The sequence below is a fragment of the Schistocerca nitens genome, chromosome 9 (genome assembly GCF_023898315.1).
Source record: "Schistocerca nitens isolate TAMUIC-IGC-003100 chromosome 9, iqSchNite1.1, whole genome shotgun sequence".
In the NCBI taxonomy this organism is placed as follows: domain Eukaryota; kingdom Metazoa; phylum Arthropoda; class Insecta; order Orthoptera; family Acrididae; genus Schistocerca; species Schistocerca nitens.
In genome coordinates, this window is record NC_064622.1 from 62,261,211 (window position 1) to 62,279,637 (window position 18,427).

The following is an 18,427-nucleotide window of genomic DNA, read 5'->3' on the forward strand; positions in this document are numbered from 1 at the left end:
TTAGAGGATAAATGTAAGGATGTAGAGGCTTATCTCACTAGGGGTAAGATAGATACTGCCTACAGGAAAATTAAAGAGACCTTTGGAGAAAACAGAACCACTTGTATGAATATTAAGAGCTCAGATGGAAACCCAGTTCTAAGCAAACAAGGGAAAGCAGAAAGTGGAAGGAGTATATAGAGGGTCTATACAAGAGCGATATACTTGTGGACAATATTATGGAAATGGAAGAGGATGTAGATAAAGATGAAATGGGAGATATGATATTGCGTGAAGAATTTGACAGAGCACTGAAAGACCTGAGTCGAAACAAGGCCCCGGGAGTAGACAACATTCCATTAGAACTACTGATGGCATTGGGAGAGCCAGTCCTGACAAATCCCTACCATCTGGTGAGCAATATGTATGAGACAGGCGAAATACCCTCAGGCTTCAAGAAGAATATAATAATTCCAATCCCAAAGAAAGCAGGTGTTGACAGGTGTGAAAATTACTGAACTATCAGTTTAATAAGTCACGGCTGCAAAATACTAATGTGAATTCTTTACAGACGAATGGAAAAACTAGTAGAAGCCGACCTAGGGGAAGATCAGTTTGGATTCCGTAGAAATATTGGAACACGTGAGACAATACTGACCCTACGACTTATCTTAGAAGCTAGATTAAGGAAAGGCAAACCTACGTTTCTAGCATTTGTAGACTTAGAGAAAGCTTTTGACAATGTTGACTGGAATACTCTCTTTCAAATTCTGAAGGTGGCAGGGGTAAAATACAGGGAGAGAAAGGCTATTTACAATTTGTATAGAAACCAAATGGCAGTTATAAAGAGTTGAGGGGCATGAAAGGGAAGCCGTGGTTGAGAAGGGAGTGAGACAGGGTTGTAGCCTCTCCCCGATGTTATTCAATCTGTATATTGAGCAAGCAGTGAAGGAAACAAACAAAAATTCGGAGTAGGTATTAAAATCAATGGAGAAGGAATAAAAACTTTGAGGTTCGCCGATGACATTGTAATTCTGTCAGAGACAGCAAAGGACTTGGAAGAGCAGTTGAACGAAATAGATGGTGTCTTGAAAGCAGGATATATGATGAACATCAACAAAAGCAAAACGAGGATAATGGAATGTAGTCGAATTAAATCAGGTGATGCTGAGGGAATTAGATTAGGAAATGAGACACTTAAAGTAGTAAAGGAGTTTTGCTATTTGGGGAGCAAAATAACTGATGATGGTCGAAGTAGAGAGGATATAAAATGTAGACTGGCAATGGGAAGGAAAGCGTTTCTGAAGAAGAGAAATTTGTTAACATCGAGTATAGATTTAAGTGTCAGGAAGTCGTTTCTGAAAGTATTTGTATTGTGTGTAGCCATGTATGGAAGTGAAACATGGACAGTAAATAGTTTGCACAAGAAGAGAATAGAAGCTTTCGAAATGTGGTGCTACAGAAGAATGTTGAAGATTACGTGGGTAGATCACGTAACTAATGAGGAGGTGAAACTTCCTGGCAGATTAAAACTGCGTGCCCGACCGAGACTCGAACTCGGGACCTTTGCCTTTCGCGGGCAAGCGCTCTACCAACTGAGCTACCGAAGCACGACTCACGCCCGGTACTCACAGCTTTACTTCTGCCAGTACCTCGTCTCCTACCTTCCAAACTTTACAGAAGCTCTCCTGCGAACCTTGCAGAACTAGCACTCCTGAAAGAAAGGATATTGGGGAGACATGGCTTAGCCACAGCCTCGGGGATGTTTCCAGAATGAGATTTTCACTCTGCAGCGGAGTGTGCGCTGATATGAAACTTCCTGGCAGATTAAAACTGCGTGCCCGACCGAGACTCGAACTCGGGACCTTAGCCTTTCGCGGGCAAGCGCTCTACCAACTGAGCTACCGAAGCACGACTCACGCCCGGTACTCACAGCTTTACTTCTGCCAGTTCGAGTTCGAGTCGAGTCTCGGTCGGGCACGCAGTTTTAATCTGCCAGGAAGTTTCATATCAGCGCACACTCCGCTGCAGAGTGAAAATCTCATTCTGGAAACATCCCCCAGGCTGTGGCTAAGCCATGTCTCCGCAATATCCTTTCTTTCAGGAGTGCTAGTTCTGCAAGGTTCGCAGGAGAGCTTCTGTAAAGTTTGGAAGGTAGGAGACGAGGTACTGGCAGAAGTAAAGCTGTGAGTACCGGGCGTGAGTCGTGCTTCGGTAGCTCAGTTGGTAGAGCGCTTGCCCGCGAAAGGCAAAGGTCCCGAGTTCGAGTCTCGGTCGGGCACGCAATTTTAATCTGCCAGGCAGTTTCATATCAGCGCACACTCCGCTGCAGAGTGAAAATCTCATTCTGGAAACATCCCCGAGGCTGTGGCTAAGCCATGTCTCCGCAATATCCTTTCTTTCAGGAGTGCTAGTTCTGCAAGGTTCGCAGGAGAGCTTCTGTAAAGTTTGGAAGGTAGGAGACGAGGTACTGGCAGAAGTAAAGCTGTGAGTACCAGGCGTGAGTCGTGCTTCGGTAGCTCAGTTGGTAGAGCGCTTGCCCGCGAAAGGCAAAGGTCCCGAGTTCGAGTCTCGGTCGGGCACGCAATTTTAATGTGCCAGGCAGTTTCATATCAGCGCACACTCCGCTGCAGAGTGAAAATCTCATTCTGGAAACATCCCCGAGGCTGTGGCTAAGCCATGTCTCCGCAATATCCTTTCTTTCAGGAGTGCTAGTTCTGCAAGGTTCGCAGGAGAGCTTCTGTAAAGTTTGGAAGGTAGGAGACGAGGTACTGGCAGAAGTAAAGCTGTGAGTACCGGGCGTGAGTCGTGCTTCGGTAGCTTAGTTGGTAGAGCGCTTGCCCGCGAAAGGCAAAGGTCCCGAGTTCGAGTCTCGGTCGGGCACGCAATTTTAATCTGCCAGGAAGTTTCATATCAGCGCACACTCCGCTGCAGAGTGAAAATCTCATTCTGGAAACATCCCCCAGGCTGTGGCTAAGCCATGTCTCTGCAATATCCTTTCTTTCAGGAGTGCTAGTTCTGCAAGGAGAGCTTCTGTAAAGTTTGGAAGGTAGGAGACGAGGTACTGGCAGAAGTAAAGCTGTGAGTACCGGGCGTGAGTCATGCTTCGGTAGCTCAGTTGATAGAGCGCTTGCCCGCGAAATGCAAAGGTCCCGAGTTCGAGTCTCGGGCGGGCACGCAGTTTTAATCTGCCAGGAAGTTTCATATCAGCGCACACTCCGCTGCAGAGTGAAAATCTCATTCTGGTAATGAGGAGGTGTTGAATAGGATTGGGGAGAAGAGAAGTTTGTGGCACAACTTGACTAGAAGAAGGTATCGGTTGGTAAGACATGTTCTGAGGCATGAAGGGATCACCAATTTAGTATTGGAGGGCAGCGTAGAGGGTAAAAGTCATAGAGGGAGACCGAGAGATGAATACACCAAGCATATTCAGAAGGATGTAGGTTGCAGTAGGTACTGGGAGATGAAGAAGCTTGCACAGGATAGAGTAGCATGGAGAGCTGCATCAAACCAGAAAAAAACAGAAAAAAGAAAAAAAACTTGTTTCCTGTGCACATTTCTTGTGCATTTGACATGTTCTACATCATAACGGTTTTTCCGTGCTATTGGTCAATGGAACATGTAACTAACTAACTAATCTATCGTCTTGCCATCAGACAGTTTTGTGTTACCCAGCTTGGTTTTTAGGTTATGCAGACGTGTTCCCATACTTTTCTTGACAACTCCTACACACTCAAGTTTTTGTATAGGAACAACATATGGCTTACTGTTTTGTACTGCAATAGCCTTGCTGTCTCCATCACCTATGTAAGTCACATATCTTGAAACTTCTTTCCTTCTGCGAACACTGGAAAATGTTAACTGCTCATTTTGCCTCCATTCCTCTTATGCCATCATAATTTTTTATACACTGATGCTTATGAAGTAATCTGTTCTTCTGGTTCACTGTACAACCTTGGCAGTACTTTCTGAGAACTTCAAAATCCAAAACTATTCCAGTGTCAATACTTACTGCACATGTAAAACCATTTTTAGAACTAATCCCAAGCTTTTGCCAAGATCCGTTCACAGCAATGCTGATGTCTGTGTCACCCTCATTTTGTTCAACAGCTTCTGATGTAGCAGCAACCATTGAATCTTCAGCCAAAGCATTTACAGAGTCCCCAATTGCTGTTACATTTTTCGTATACCTACAAGGTGGTTTTGGCAAATTCAATGCAGTGCACAGAACATTTCCAGCCCTTGCACCTTTACCAATGCATCTAAGACCATAGAACAGTCTCACATTAGTTTCATACAATTCATTACTTTAACACTTTGATGAAGTATGAAATGTTTTTTCGTTTTTGCACTTCTGACATTTAATAATTAATTTAGACACAATACGTATTCTAGCTCCAATATTCTCATAAAATTTAGTTTCACCACCACAAAGACAGCCTGAGACAGATTCAGAAAAAACTTGTGCAAGGATTTGCAGATCAGTAATGATGTTAAAACTTCCTTGCAGATTAAAACTATGTGCCCGACTGAGACTCGAACTCGGGACCTTTGCCTTTCGCGGGCAAGTGCTCTACCATCTGAGCTACCGAAACACGACTCATGCCCGGTCCTCACAGCTTTACTTCTGCCAGTATCTCGTCTCCTACCTTCCAAACTTTACAGAAGCTCTCCTGCAAGTTGTTTGGAGGGTAGGAGACGAGATAATGGCAGAAGTAAAGCTGTGAGGTCCGGGCGTGAGTCGTACTTCGGTAACTTAGGTCGTAGAGCACTTGCCCGCGATAGACAACGGTCCCGAATTCGAGTCTCGGTCGGGCACACAGTTTTAATCTGCTAGGAAGTTTCATATCAGCGCACACTCCACTGCAGAGTGAAAATCTCATTCTGGAAACATCCCCTAGGCTGTGGCTAAGCCATGTCTCTGCAGTATCCTTTCTTTCAGGAGTGCTAGTTCTGCAAGGTTCGCAGGAGAGAGCTTCTGTAAAGTTTGGAAGGTAGGAGACGAGATACTGGCAGAAGTAAAGCTGTGAGGACCGGGCGTGAGTTGTGCTTTGGTAGCTCAGATGGTAGAGCACTTGCCTGCGAAAGGCAAAGGTCCTGAGTTCGAGTCTCGGTCGGGCACACAGTTTTAATCTGCCAGGAAGTTTCATATCAGCGCACACTCCGCTGCAGAGTGAAAATCTCATTCAGCAACGATGTTGTCCATAATATCATTACTTTTATCACTGTCACCCATTTCTAGAGTTACTTTCCTTTTCGATGCACTAGGGGGCGTGGTCACTTCAGAAGAAAGTGCAGGCCGCACATATCTGTTACCCGCAAATTTGTGTTTCCTGAAGTTACTTTTACGCTTAGTCATTTTATTTACGTATAAAAAGCAATAGAAGTTAGCTTACTACAAAAATAACCAATAATCACACTACTTTCAATGAAAACTAATGTCAGAAACAAAGGACTGATTTTTTTATTTGTAATGCCAACTTCCGAGATGTAGCAATAGGCACAAAACAAAGCAGTTCATAGACTTCTAGACTGTATAGTTCCCAAGATATGACTGCTCAACTGTGGCAGTATATGCGTAGCCACGAAACTTGACAGTCATACATCAACATTCAAAATATTATTTCAAGGTCTAACAATTGTCTGACTTTAATGTATTATGTACCAAAATGTTCAGGAAAGTCCAAAGTACATTATGGTGAAGAAAACAGAAAATGTCAAATTTCAACAACTTTCATTTACAATGTCCCCTTAAAGGTTTCGGCCATGGACTTTCGTTAACAATACACACAAATGCAACTCACACACATGACTGCAGTCTCAGGCAGTGTGGTTTCAGTTGCCTGAGACTGCAATTGTGTGTGAGTTTCGTTTGTGTGTGTGTTTTGTTGGTGAAGGCCCGTGGGTGAAAACTTTAATTGTGAGAGTCTTTTTGTTGTGCCTATCCGCGACTCAGCATCTCCAGTGTATGGTGAGTAGCAGATTTATTTCATGAATAACTCAAAACTGCTGGGTGGAGCCCTGTATATTGTGACTTTTCATTCACTTCTTAATTTGTAGCTCAACAATCAAAATGCAGATCAATACAAAACCGAACAGTATCACTGTTTGATATTTTTATCCTCACATGTTGTAAGTAAGAGCTAAAATGTAGCACAAATGGAAAAAAAATCATTTGTAGATGTACATAATTTTAGTATCTACTCATGTTCTAGATTTAAGGAAAATAAATGTTGTGTTACTTTTCTGCAGTATAGAAATAAAGAATAACTGCTATGATGATAGAAGAATCATTAAGAAATTAGGAAGAGACATAAAATATAAACTGTTAGGACTTCTAAAAGGGTTGGGTTTCATTGGAAATCTAAAGAGAAACTTTACCGGGAAAGGAGACATATGATAGAATATTGAAATGTATGCTAGATTAAATAATCATAAAGCCTGTGAACATTTAAATAATTATGTGATAAGATGTGCACACAAATAGTCATTTGATTCTTTGTATATGAGAGTGGTCAGATAAGCCCACTTTTTATAAACTATCAGCCACCACATTTCTCTGATTCACAGGTTTCCTCCCTCACATTTTATTTTAATTACCTTTTGTTGAAAAATTTCATTCAGTTAGTATATTATTATAGTAATAATGGATGATATGTATTGCTCAACAGAAATTAGGAAAAGAATTGCAATGGCAAAAGAAGGATTCAAGAGGAAACAGAAATTACTTTGTGGACCACTAAACAAAGATCTGAGGAAAAGACTTGTCAAATGTTACATCTGAAGCATAGCACTGTATGGTGCGGAGACCTGGACATTGAGGAAGGAAGATGAAAGAAGATTGGAGGCACTAGAGATGTGGATATGGAGAAGAATGGAAAAAGTGAAATGGGAAGACCGAGTAAGGAATGAAGAAGTATTAAGAAGAGTTGGAGAACAAATAAACATGCTGAAAGTCATCAGAAAGAGAAACAGAACTGGATTGGACATTGTTTGAGGAGGGACTGTTTATTGAAGGAAGGAATAGAAGGAATGGTGGAGGGAAAAAGGGGAAGAGGAAAAAGAAGATATCAAATGCTGGACAATGTCAAAGGAGACAAATATTCAGAAATTAAAAGACTGGCTATGGACATACAAAAATGGAAGAGGCTTAACCCATGACAAGACCTGCCATAAAATCAGAGTACCATACTAATACTACTACTACTACATTTATATCCAGAATTTTATTGTGTTACGAATGTTTGTGTGAATGTGCCTGCCTTCATAATTGAGCGCTCAGCCAGTCTGAGTACGTAGGTTCGATTCTCAATACTACTACAGATTTTCCCTCAATGGGCATACTGGAATGAGGTGCACTCCGCCTCATGGTGCCACTTGAGGAGCTATTCAATTTAGTAATAGCAGCTGTGAGGTCTGTTGTCTCTATGTAAGTATGTATGTATTGATACATCTAAAAACAAAGATGATGTGACTTACCGAACGAAAGTGCTGGCAGGTCGATAGACACACAAACAAACACAAACATACACACGAAATTCAAGCTTTCGCAACAAACTGTTGCTTCATCAGGAAAGAGGGAAGGAGAGGGAAAGACGAAAGGATGTGGGTTTTAAGGAAGAGGGTAAGGAGTCATTCCAATCCCGGGAGTGGGAAGACTTACCTTGGGGGGAAAAAAGGACAGGTATACACTCGCTCGCGCGCGCGCGCGCGCGCGCGCGCGCACGCACACACACATATCCATCCGCACATACACAGACACAAGCAGACATTTGTAAAGGCAAAGAGTTTGGGCAGAGATGTCAGTCGAGGCGGAAGAAGAGGCAAAGATGTTGTTGAAAGACAGGTGAGGTATGAGCGGCGGCAACTTGAAATTAGCGGAGATTGAGGCCTGGCGGATAACGAGAAGAGAGGATATACTGAAGGGCAAGTTCCCATCTCCGGAGTTCTGACAGGTTGGTGTTAGTGGGAAGTATCCAGATAACCCGGACGGTGTAACACTGTGCCAAGATGTGCTGGCCGTGCACCAAGGCATGTTTAGCCACAGGGTGATCCTCATTACCAACAAACACTGTCTGCCTGTGTCCATTCATGCGAATGGACAGTTTGTTGCTGGTCATTCCCACATCGAAAGCTTCACAGTGTAGGCAGGTCAGTTGGTAAATCACGTGGGTGCTTTCACACGTGGCTCTGCCTTTGATCGTGTACACCTTCCGGGTTACAGGACTGGAGTAGATGGTGGTGGGAGGGTGCATTGGACAGGTTTTACACCGGGGGGGGCAAACACAACGGCAGGAGCCAGAGGGTAGGGAAGGTGGTTTGGGGATTTCATAGGGATGAACTAAGAGGTTACAAAGGTTGGGTGGACAGCAGAAAGACACTCTTGGTGGAGTGGGGAGGATTTCATGAAGGATGGATCTCATTTCAGGGCAGGATTTGAGGAAGTCGTATCCCTGCTGGAGAGCCACATTCAGAGTCTGGCCCAGTCCCGGAAAGTATCCTGTCACAAGTGGGGCACTTTTGGGGTTCTTCTGTGGGAGGTTCTGGGTTTGAGGAAATGAGGAAGTGGCTCTGGTTATTTGCTTCTGTACCAGGTCGGGAGGGTAGTTGCGGGAGGCGAAAGCTGTTTTCAGGTTGTTGGTGTAATGGTTCAGGGATTCCGGACTGGAGCAGATTCGTTTGTCACGAAGACCTAGGCTGTAGCGAAGGGACCGTTTGATGTGGAATGGGTGGCAGCTGTCATAATGGAGGTACTGTTGCTTGTTGGTGGGTTTGATGTGGACAGACGTGTGAAGCTGGCCATTGGAAAGGTGGAGGTCAACGTCAAGGAAAGTGGCATGGGATTTGGAGTAGGACCCGGCGAATCTGATGGAACCAAACTAGTTGAGGTTGGACAGGAAATTCTGGAGTTCTTCTTCACTGTGAGTCCAGATCATGAAGATGTCATCAATAAATCTGTACCAAACTTTGGGTTGGCAGGCCCTGGTAACCAAGAAGGCTTCCTCTAAGCGACCCATGAATAGGTTGGCGTACGAGGGGACCATCCTGGTGCCCATGGCTGTTCCCTTTAATTGTTGGTATGTCTGGCCTTCGAAAGTGAAGAAGTTGTGGGTCAGGATGAAGCTGGCTAAGGTAATGAGGATAGAGGTTTTCGGTAGGGTGGCAGGTGATCGGTGTGAAAGGAAGTGCTCCATCTCAGCGAGGCCCTGGACGTGCGGAATATTTGTGTATAAGGAAGTGGCATCAGTGGTTACAAGGATGGTTTCCGGGGGTAACAGACTGGGTAGGGATTCCAGGCGAACGAGAAAGTGGTTGGTGTCTTTGATGAAGGATGGGAGACTGCATGTAATGGGTTGAAGGTGTTGATCTATGTAGGCAGAGATACGTTCTGTGGGGGCTTGTTAGCCAGCTACAATGGGACTGCCGGGATGATTGGGTTTGTGAATTTTAGGAAGAAGGTAGAAAGTAGGAGTGCGGGGTGTTACCTTTCCTCATTACCTTAGCCAGCTTCATCCTGACCCACAACTTCTTCACTTTCGAAGGCCAGACATACCAACAATTAAAGGGAACAGCCATGGGCACCAGGATGGTCCCCTCGTATGCCAACCTATTCATGGGTCGCTTAGAGGAAGCCTTCTTGGTTACCCAGGCCTGCCAACCCAAAGTTTGGTACAGATTTATTGATGACATCTTCATGATCTGGACTCACAGTGAAGAAGAACTCCAGAATTTCCTCTCCAACCTCAACTCCTTTGGTTCCATCAGATTCACCTGGTCCTACTCCAAATCCCATCCCACTTTCCTTGACGTTGACCTCCACCTTTCCAATGGCCAGCTTCACACGTCTGTCCACATCAAACCCACCAACAAGCAACAGTACCTTCATTATGACAGCTGCCACCCATTCCACATCAAACGGTCCCTTCCCTACAGCCTAGGTCTTTGTGACAAACGAATCTGCTCCAGTCCGGAATCCCTGAACCATTACACCAACAACCTGAAAACAGCTTTCGCCTCCCGCAACTACCCTCCAGACCTGGTACAGAAGCAAATAACCAGAGCCACTTCCTCATCTCCTCAAACCCAGAACCTCCCACAGAAGAACCTCAAAAGTGCCCCACTTGTGACAGGATACTTTCCGGGACTGGATCAGACTCTGAATGTGGCTCTCCAGCAGGGATACGACTTCCTCAAATGAAATGAGATCCATCCTTCATGAAATCCTCCCCACTCCACCAAGAGTGTCTTTCCGCCGTCCACCCAACCTTTGTAACCTCTTAGTTCATCCCTATGAAATCCCCAAACCACCTTCCCTACCCTCTGGCTCCTACCCTTGTAACCGCCCCCCCCCCCCCCCCCCCGGTGTAAAACCTGTCCCATGCACCCTCCCACCACCATCTACTCCAGTCCTGTAACCCGGAAGGTGTACACGATCAAAGGCAGAGCCACGTATGAAAGCACCCATGTGGTTTACCAACTGACCTGCCTACACTGTGAAGCTTTCGATGTGGGAATGACCAGCAACAAACTGTCCATTCACATGAATGGACACAGGCAGACAGTGTTTGTTGGTAATGAGGATCACCCTGTGGCTAAACATGCCTTGGTGCACGGCCAGCACATCTTGGCACAGTGTTACACCGTCCGGGTTATCTGGATACTTCCCACTAACACCAACCTGTCAGAACTCCGGAGATGGGAACTTGCCCTTCAGTATATCCTCTCTTCTCGTTATCCGCCAGGCCTCAATCTCCGCTAATTTCAAGTTGCCGCCGCTCATACCTCACCTGTCTTTCAACAACATCTTTGCCTCTTCTTCCGCCTCGACTGACATCTCTGCCCAAACTCTTTGCCTTTACAAATGTCTGCTTGTGTCTGTGTATGTGCGGATGGATATGTGTGTGTGTGTGTGTGTGTGTGTGTGTGTGTGTGTGTGTGTGTGTGTGTGTGTGTGTGTGTGTGTGCGCGCGCGCGCGCGCGCGCGCGCGCGAGTGTATACCTGTCCTTTTTTCCCCCCAAGGTAAGTCTTCCCACTCCCGGGATTGGAATGACTCCTTACCCTCTTCCTTAAAACCCACATCCTTTCGTCTTTCCCTCTCCTTCCCTCTTTCTTGATGAAGCAACAGTTTGTTGCGAAAGCTTGAATTTCGTGTGTATGTTTGTGTTTGTTTGTGTGTCTATCGACCTGCCAGCACTTTCGTTCGGTAAGTCACATCATCTTTGTTTTTAGATATATTTTTCCCACGTGGAATGTTTCCCTCTATTATATATGTATGCATTGATGCATGCATGCATGCATGAATGAATGAATGAGGTAGGAAATGAGTCAGATTTCTGATAAAAGTGACAAGTGTATAGTTTCTAAGTATTCATCTCGTGATATTATTTAACATCGCCAATAGCCTCACTGTTGGTGTTCAAATCATAAAGTCATCACACTTTCACTAATGTATTAATCATATACAGTTGATGTTCCTTAGATGTAATGAGTCTCAGCTTTATTTACAACAGTGATGTAGGCCGAGACAATGAATTAAAATTTGTACCAGCACTGGGAATTGAATCCAGGTCTCCTCATGAAGCAGACGTGCCACCTGTTACACCGCACTGGCACTGTCCCTACCACAGCTGCACAGAGTACTCTAATATGTCTCTCTCCCTGATGCAAATTCCAGCTCACATCTCAGCCCATTTATGTTCCCCTTCTGAACTGGCATCGGTATTGCCGAGGCTCTCCAATATTGGAATACCATGTTAGCAATGAACAAAATAGGTTTAATTTTGCCTGTACCTCAGTTGTAGGTGATATATTTATCATATACAGTTGATGTTTCTGAGACATACTGAGTCTCAGCTTTATCTAAGATAATGCTGTAGCCGACCGGGTTGGCCGAGCGGTTCTAGGCGCTACAGTCTGGAACCGCGTGACAGCTACGGCTGCAGGTTCGAATCCTGCCTCGGTCATGGATGTGTGTGATGTCCTTAGGTTAGTTAGGTTTAAGTAGATCTAAGATCTAGGGGACTGATGATGACCACAGAAGTTAAGTCCCATAGTGCTCAGAGCCATTTGAACCATTTTTAATGCTGTAGGCCAAAGCAATCCCTTAACTGGTACAAATTTTAATTCATTGATTTGGCCAAAATCATTATTGTAGATAAAGGTGAGGCTCAGTATGTTTCTGGAACATCAACTGTATATGATTAACACACTGAAGTGCCAAAGAAACTAGTATAGGCCTGCATATTCAAATAGAGAGATGAGTAAACAGGCAGAATACGGCAATGCAGTCAGCAACTCCAATATGAGACAACAAGTGTCTGGCGCAGTTGTTAGATCAGTTGCTGTTACAATGGCAGGTTGTCAAGATTTAAGTGATATTGAATGCGGTGTTATAGTCAGCGCCCGAGCGATTGGACACGGTATCTCCGAGGTAGTGATGAAGTGGGGATTTTTCCGTCCATGAATATCAGGAATCTGGTAAAACATCAAATCTCTGACATCGCTGTGGTTGGAAAAATATCCTACAAGGACAAGACTGACAACAACTGAAGAGAATCATTCAACATGACAGAAGTGCAACACTTCCGCAAATTGCCACAGATTTCAGTGCTGGGCCATCAACAAGTGTCAACATGTGATCCATTCAATGAAACATCATCGATATGGGCTTTCGGAGCTGAATCTCCACTCATGTACCCTTGTTGACTGCATAATAAAAAGCTTTATGTCTCACCTGGGCCTGTCAACGCTGACATTGGACTCTTGATTACTGGAAACATGTTGCCTGGCCGGACAAGTCTCATTTCAAATTGAATCGAGCGGATGGACTTGTATGGGTATGGAGACAACCTCATGAATCCATGAACCCTGAATGTCAGCAGGGGACTGTTCAAGCTGGTGGAGGCTCTGTAATAGTGTGGGGCGTCTGCAGTTGGATCAGTATGGGACCCCTGATATGTCTAGATATGACTTTTGACGGGTGATACGCACACAAACATCCTGTCTGATGACCTGTATCCATTTATGTTCATTGTGCATTCCGATGGACTTGGGCAGTTCCAGCAGAACAATGGGACACCCCACACATTCAGAATTGCTGCAGAGTGGCTCCAAGAACACTCTGCTCCAAGAACTTTCTTCTGAGTTTAAACACTTCCCCTGGCCACCAAACTCCCCAAACATGAATATTATTGAGCATATCTGGGATGCCTTGCAACATGCTGTTCAGAAGAGATCTCCACCCCTTCTTAGTCTTATGGATTTATGAGCAGCCCTGTATGATTCATGGTGTCAGTTCCCTCCAGCTCTACTTCAGACATTAGTTGATGCTATGTCACGTCATGTTGTGGCACTTCTGTGTGCCCACGGGGCCTTACGTGATATTAGGCAGGTGTACCAGTTTATTTGGCTCTTCACCTGTGCCTGAGGTGCAGGCAGGATTAACGCTATTTCACTCATTGCTAAGGCACTATTCCAATACTGGAGAGGCTTGGCAATAATGATGCAAGTTAAGAAGGGGAGTAGCAATAGATTGAAGCATGAGTTGGAATTTGTATCATGGAGGGAGATGTGCTAGTATAGCCTGTGCAGCTCTGATAGCCCAGTGCCGGGGTGGTGTTACAGCTTGCACATCTGCCTATTAAGCAGGAGACCTGGGTTTGAATCCCAGAGCTGGTACAAACTTTTAATTCATTGCTTCGGCGTACATCAAAATCATACACTTTCACTGTTTCACACTACAGTCCAGCAATATTTGGTGTGCATGAAACACTGGTAAATACATTGTAATGCTTGTTTTGCAAATATGTAAGATCTATATACTGTCTTATCAGAATCGGACATCACTTATTTGAGGAAATACAGCAGTCATCCACTTTTTATACAGATTTATTTATGCAAAGACCAGTTTAGGGTTTTCACCAATCTGCATTTGGTGTGATACAGGGTGTCCATAACCAAAGTTGCAGTTCCAAAGTGCTACAGAAAGAGAACCATTGCTCAGAACGACATCAAATATGAACACCTTATTATTGACACAGTGGGAAACATCATGGAACAAAAAAATTTCACAAAAATTTACCAATAGATGGCACTATAAGCATTCTAACGTAAACGGTATCAGCTACAAATGACAGGTGAATCGCAATACGATGCCTGTATTTTGAGTTGCACATTACACCATCCGTACTGTTCAATGTGCATGACTGCACAAATTTGGTATTCAACAGTCGTGGCACTGTTAGTTAAGCAAGCTCATACCATGACAAGATCGTACCACTTCAGATGGGAAAAACTAGTTTTTAATTGTCCTAAGGTCAAAAACTGTATAAAAATGAAAATGACATCGGTTTTTAATTGCCCTGGGGCCAAAAACCACATAAAAAGCAAAATGGCATTGCTTTCTAATTGTCTTGAGACTGACACAAGACATGTTCAATATGGTATCCACCATTTTCTGCCAAAAGTTGAAATCGACAAACAGCATGTACCACAACACATCGGAGTGTCATGGGGATCATGTTCAGAATTTGTTGCCCAGTGAGTGCCTTGAATTTAGTTACATTTGCAATTGGAGCATTGAATGCACCATCTTCCAGATAACCCCACTGCCAGAAGTCACACGGATTAAGGCCAGATGATCTGGACAGCCAGGCTGTAGGGAAATGATGGCAGATAATTCTAGCATGTCTGAAATGCCTTTGCAGCAGCCATTTCACCGGCTGTGCAGTGCGTGATGGAGCACCATCTTGCAAAAAAATGATCCTACCCACACATCCACACTGTTGAAAGGTTGAAATGATGTTGATGCGCAAGAGACTCTCATGGCACTTACCAGTGATGGTACAGGAACAGGACCCGCAGGACTCACCTCCTAAAAACAAATATTGACCTACAACAAATGATACCGCCAAGCTGCGCACAAAGTCACCTATGCAGAATGAAGTGATAATGGTTGATGGGCATGCTGATTTTCCATTGCCTATATTCTGCATACTGACATGTCCTTGGAGGTAGAAATGGGTTTTGTCTGTCCAGAGAATATACCATGTCCATTCATTGTCCACTTCCATGCAAGCAAGAAATTTCAGAGCAAACATATGTCTTGCTAGCAGGTCAGCAGGGAGCACCTGCTGAACAGGTGTGATTTTATATGAATAGCTATGCAGAATGTTTCATAGGCATGTCCAATGTTTGGGCAATTCCCCACTCACTGCATGTTTGCACACCACCGCTCGACCCCTTCTGTAGTGCTGTGACCCCATCTTCAACATACGTCAGATGAACTGCTTTCCTCCCTCTGCCATAAGCCACTTCAAAAGAACTTGTCTTTTTGAATTTTTTTATCATTTTCACCAGACACTTAGGAGACATTGGACCAATGCCTTTTTTTATACTCTTTAACTTTTGTAGGGCTACAGGCCCACAGTCACCGTTCTTGTAAAATAACTATCAGCAGCAGACAATCCTTCATGGAGGCAGTCATGTTGTGCAGCGTAGACACAAACTGAGAAACAACTTTGTGCCGTGCGTCAGTTGGTGTGCATATTCTGATGCTTACAGCAGCATGTATTGGTCAGATTTTTGTTAATTTTTTGTTCCGTGACATTTCCTCATGCACCAATAATATACTGTTCATATTTGATGCAATTCTGAGCAGCGGTTCTCTTTCTACGTTGTTTTGAAATTTGAACTTCAGCTATTGACACCTTTACATTTATGTATTCACGGATATCTTGTCAACATTACAGTGGAGCAAAATGTAGTATTGATGAAGATATGAATGTATTACACGAATTCAAAAAGGGTGAAAGCATTAAATAATCTTTGGCATAAATAAAGCTGTATAAAAAGTGGCTAGTTGTTGGACCTTTTCAAGTAATTCATATCATAGCAAGGGAACTCGTCCACCATCATCATAGATAAATTAATGTCAGACTAGGTGGTGAAATGAAGATAGAAGAAATCATCATATTAGGCAATTGGATGAGAGGATTGTACAGAGGTTTTAGTACTTTAGGGACATATGTGAGGAAATGGAACTCTATTGGGACTGTATAGGCTCTGGATCAGTGTTGACTTAGTTGCAAACCAGTAATACCCTGATTCTTTACAGAATCAAACTCCGATATATAAAAGAACATCTGGCATCTGATTATTTTAAAAAATGATTTAAGGTGTTAAATATTTGATGTTAAGCATGTAAGCTATAAAAAGTTTAGGAAAAGTTTGGAATTTTGCTTAAAGTTTGTTGGAAGTTGCTGAGTGCTCTCATTACGAAACACTGCATGAATGTAGTCTGGGCAGTTTGTATTCCATTTTAAGCAACAGCAAGTTTTTCATGCATCTCAATGTTTATAACTTCTTATTTACTGAATCAGGTGTTGTACAATGATATAATTTTGCAGGCCCATTACGTGATATGTGTAGATAATGTCTGCAAAGTGTTTTGAAGTAGAGGTAGTAGTAAAGAAGCAATAAATTAAAATGTCATTCCTGATGTTGAAGTTTTGCTGTGCATCATTTTAAGCAGAGACTAGTTTTTTGTGCATCCAAATGTCTATCATATTATATCTCCTGAATTGTGTGTCGTACAATGAAATAATTTTGCAGTTACATTCAGTGGTATATCTGGATACTATCTGCAAATTGTGTTGCGAATAGAGTCAGTGGTAAAGAAGTCATCATGTCTCATGCCGAAGTTTTATTGATGAACATTAAGCGATAAACTTTCTTTTTTCCATCATTTTGTGGGGTGTATCAAGAGAAAAAGCTTTTTAAAGGTTTGAAATTATGTGTTAAGTTTATTGGAATTCACTAAGTTCCCTCATTCTCAAATACTAGATCAACAGAGTCCAGGTATTTGCGTGCTGTCAGTCATACTGCCCCAAGATACACACATAGTTTCTAACTGTAATGCTAGTCTTATTCTGTTGAACTGTAACACAAGATTGTACCTCTTAATGAATAGATTACAAAACCATTTTAAATTTTTGAATCTGGTCAGTGATTATGCGAAGTATTGAAAATCAAACGATTGATGATACTTTCGTACTTCCCTCCAGGGGGCTGCATTGAAATTCTGTGACTGTCGATGAGTGTCACTCCTACCATCTTCTGACAAAGTGTCAAGGTTGCACAGTGCCCCACATATATACAGAGTGTATATGTTCTGGGACAACCGGGAAAAACCAGGGAATTTTTTAGAATTCCAGGAATGTTTCATTGTTTTAGTCTTCAGTTAAAAATTTCTGTAATTTTGACTGGTAAGAACTGATAAAATGTGTCAAAGGCTTTAGGACAAAGACTAGGGAAGACTTCACAACAATAAACTGCTGCTGATGAGTGTCACAACAATAAACTCCTGCTGATGAGTGTGATGTCACAACTGTTTACATTAAGTTCGTTTGAGCAGTTGTCTGCGGGAGTACCATGTGTTGTGGTGTTGGCACAGGCCGCAGTTTGGCTCTTGGTGTATTCAGTGGTACCCAAACTTGTGAAGTGTAAACTGTTGGATACATTCTTGGTATATAACTGCTAGTGCAGGTTTTCATTCCAAACTTAGCTGGTAACCCATGTCCCTGTTGACAAGGTTGTCAAGGAACCTTCTTTCGGTTGATTCTTTGATAATGTTCTCCCAAAAGCCAATAGCTCAGCACAGCATTTTTGTTTTCTCACATTCCAATGTATATCCCTCATTGAGGCTGCGTTCTGCGACTGCTGATTTATCTTTACGCCCCAGACGTACACGTCTGATATGTTCCACACAACATTGTTAGATCTAGTGCTGTGTTTGCCTGATGTATTGGTAGTCACACTTGCAAGGGATGCTTTATACACCAGATATTTGCAGTTTTAGTTTTTATTTTACCAAGCATATCTTTCACTTTTTGTGGTGATTGAAAGATATATGATGTTGTTTTTCCCAAGGATTCTCACAATTTTGGCTGAGAGAGGTCCAACGTAGGGGATAAAGTTGAGTTTCTCTCCCTCTTGATCTACCTGTTCTTTGTGGAAGTCTGTATCATTTATTTAGTTCAGAGCACATCTAATCTAAGCTTTGCTGTACTCATTTTGGTGAAATATATCTGTAAGGTGTTACAGCTCAGCTGAGAGGCTGTCTGTCACTGTATGGTGGATGTGGTTAGGCAGTCCAGTCGAATTTTGCAATTAGTTGCGTGGTCACAAAACTAGTGTGGGGCCTGGCATTATCATGTTGCAGGTGAAAGTTGGTCTTCTTCTCTGGCTTTATCCTGGAAATTTGGGCTTTCTACTTAGTCAGTGTCATCTTGTAGTACACTGAATTGACAGTTTCTCCAGGCTCCAGGACATCCAAAAGAACCACATCCCGGCTGTCCCGGAAGACTGTGAACCGCACTTTGCCTGGAGATGTCTGTCTTGAATTTCTTCTGTGGCAGAGAATTCACATGTTGCCATTCCATGGACTGT

General features: G+C 43.3%; 1 protein-coding gene and 3 non-coding genes across 4 annotated transcripts in view; 3 read left to right on the top strand and 1 right to left on the bottom strand.

Moving 5' to 3' along the window:
* LOC126202942 (X-linked retinitis pigmentosa GTPase regulator-like) overlaps window positions 1-18,427 on the top strand; it is a 414,771-nt gene that overhangs the window by 124,862 nt on the left and 271,482 nt on the right. The window lies entirely within an intron of this gene.
* On the bottom strand, window positions 1,513-1,589 carry Trnas-cga (transfer RNA serine (anticodon CGA)). Its single transcript has one exon. It is a non-coding gene; the product is annotated as a tRNA-Ser (tRNA).
* Trnas-cga (transfer RNA serine (anticodon CGA)) lies at window positions 2,188-2,264 on the top strand. Its single transcript has one exon. It is a non-coding gene; the product is annotated as a tRNA-Ser (tRNA).
* On the top strand, window positions 2,489-2,565 carry Trnas-cga (transfer RNA serine (anticodon CGA)). Its single transcript has one exon. It is a non-coding gene; the product is annotated as a tRNA-Ser (tRNA).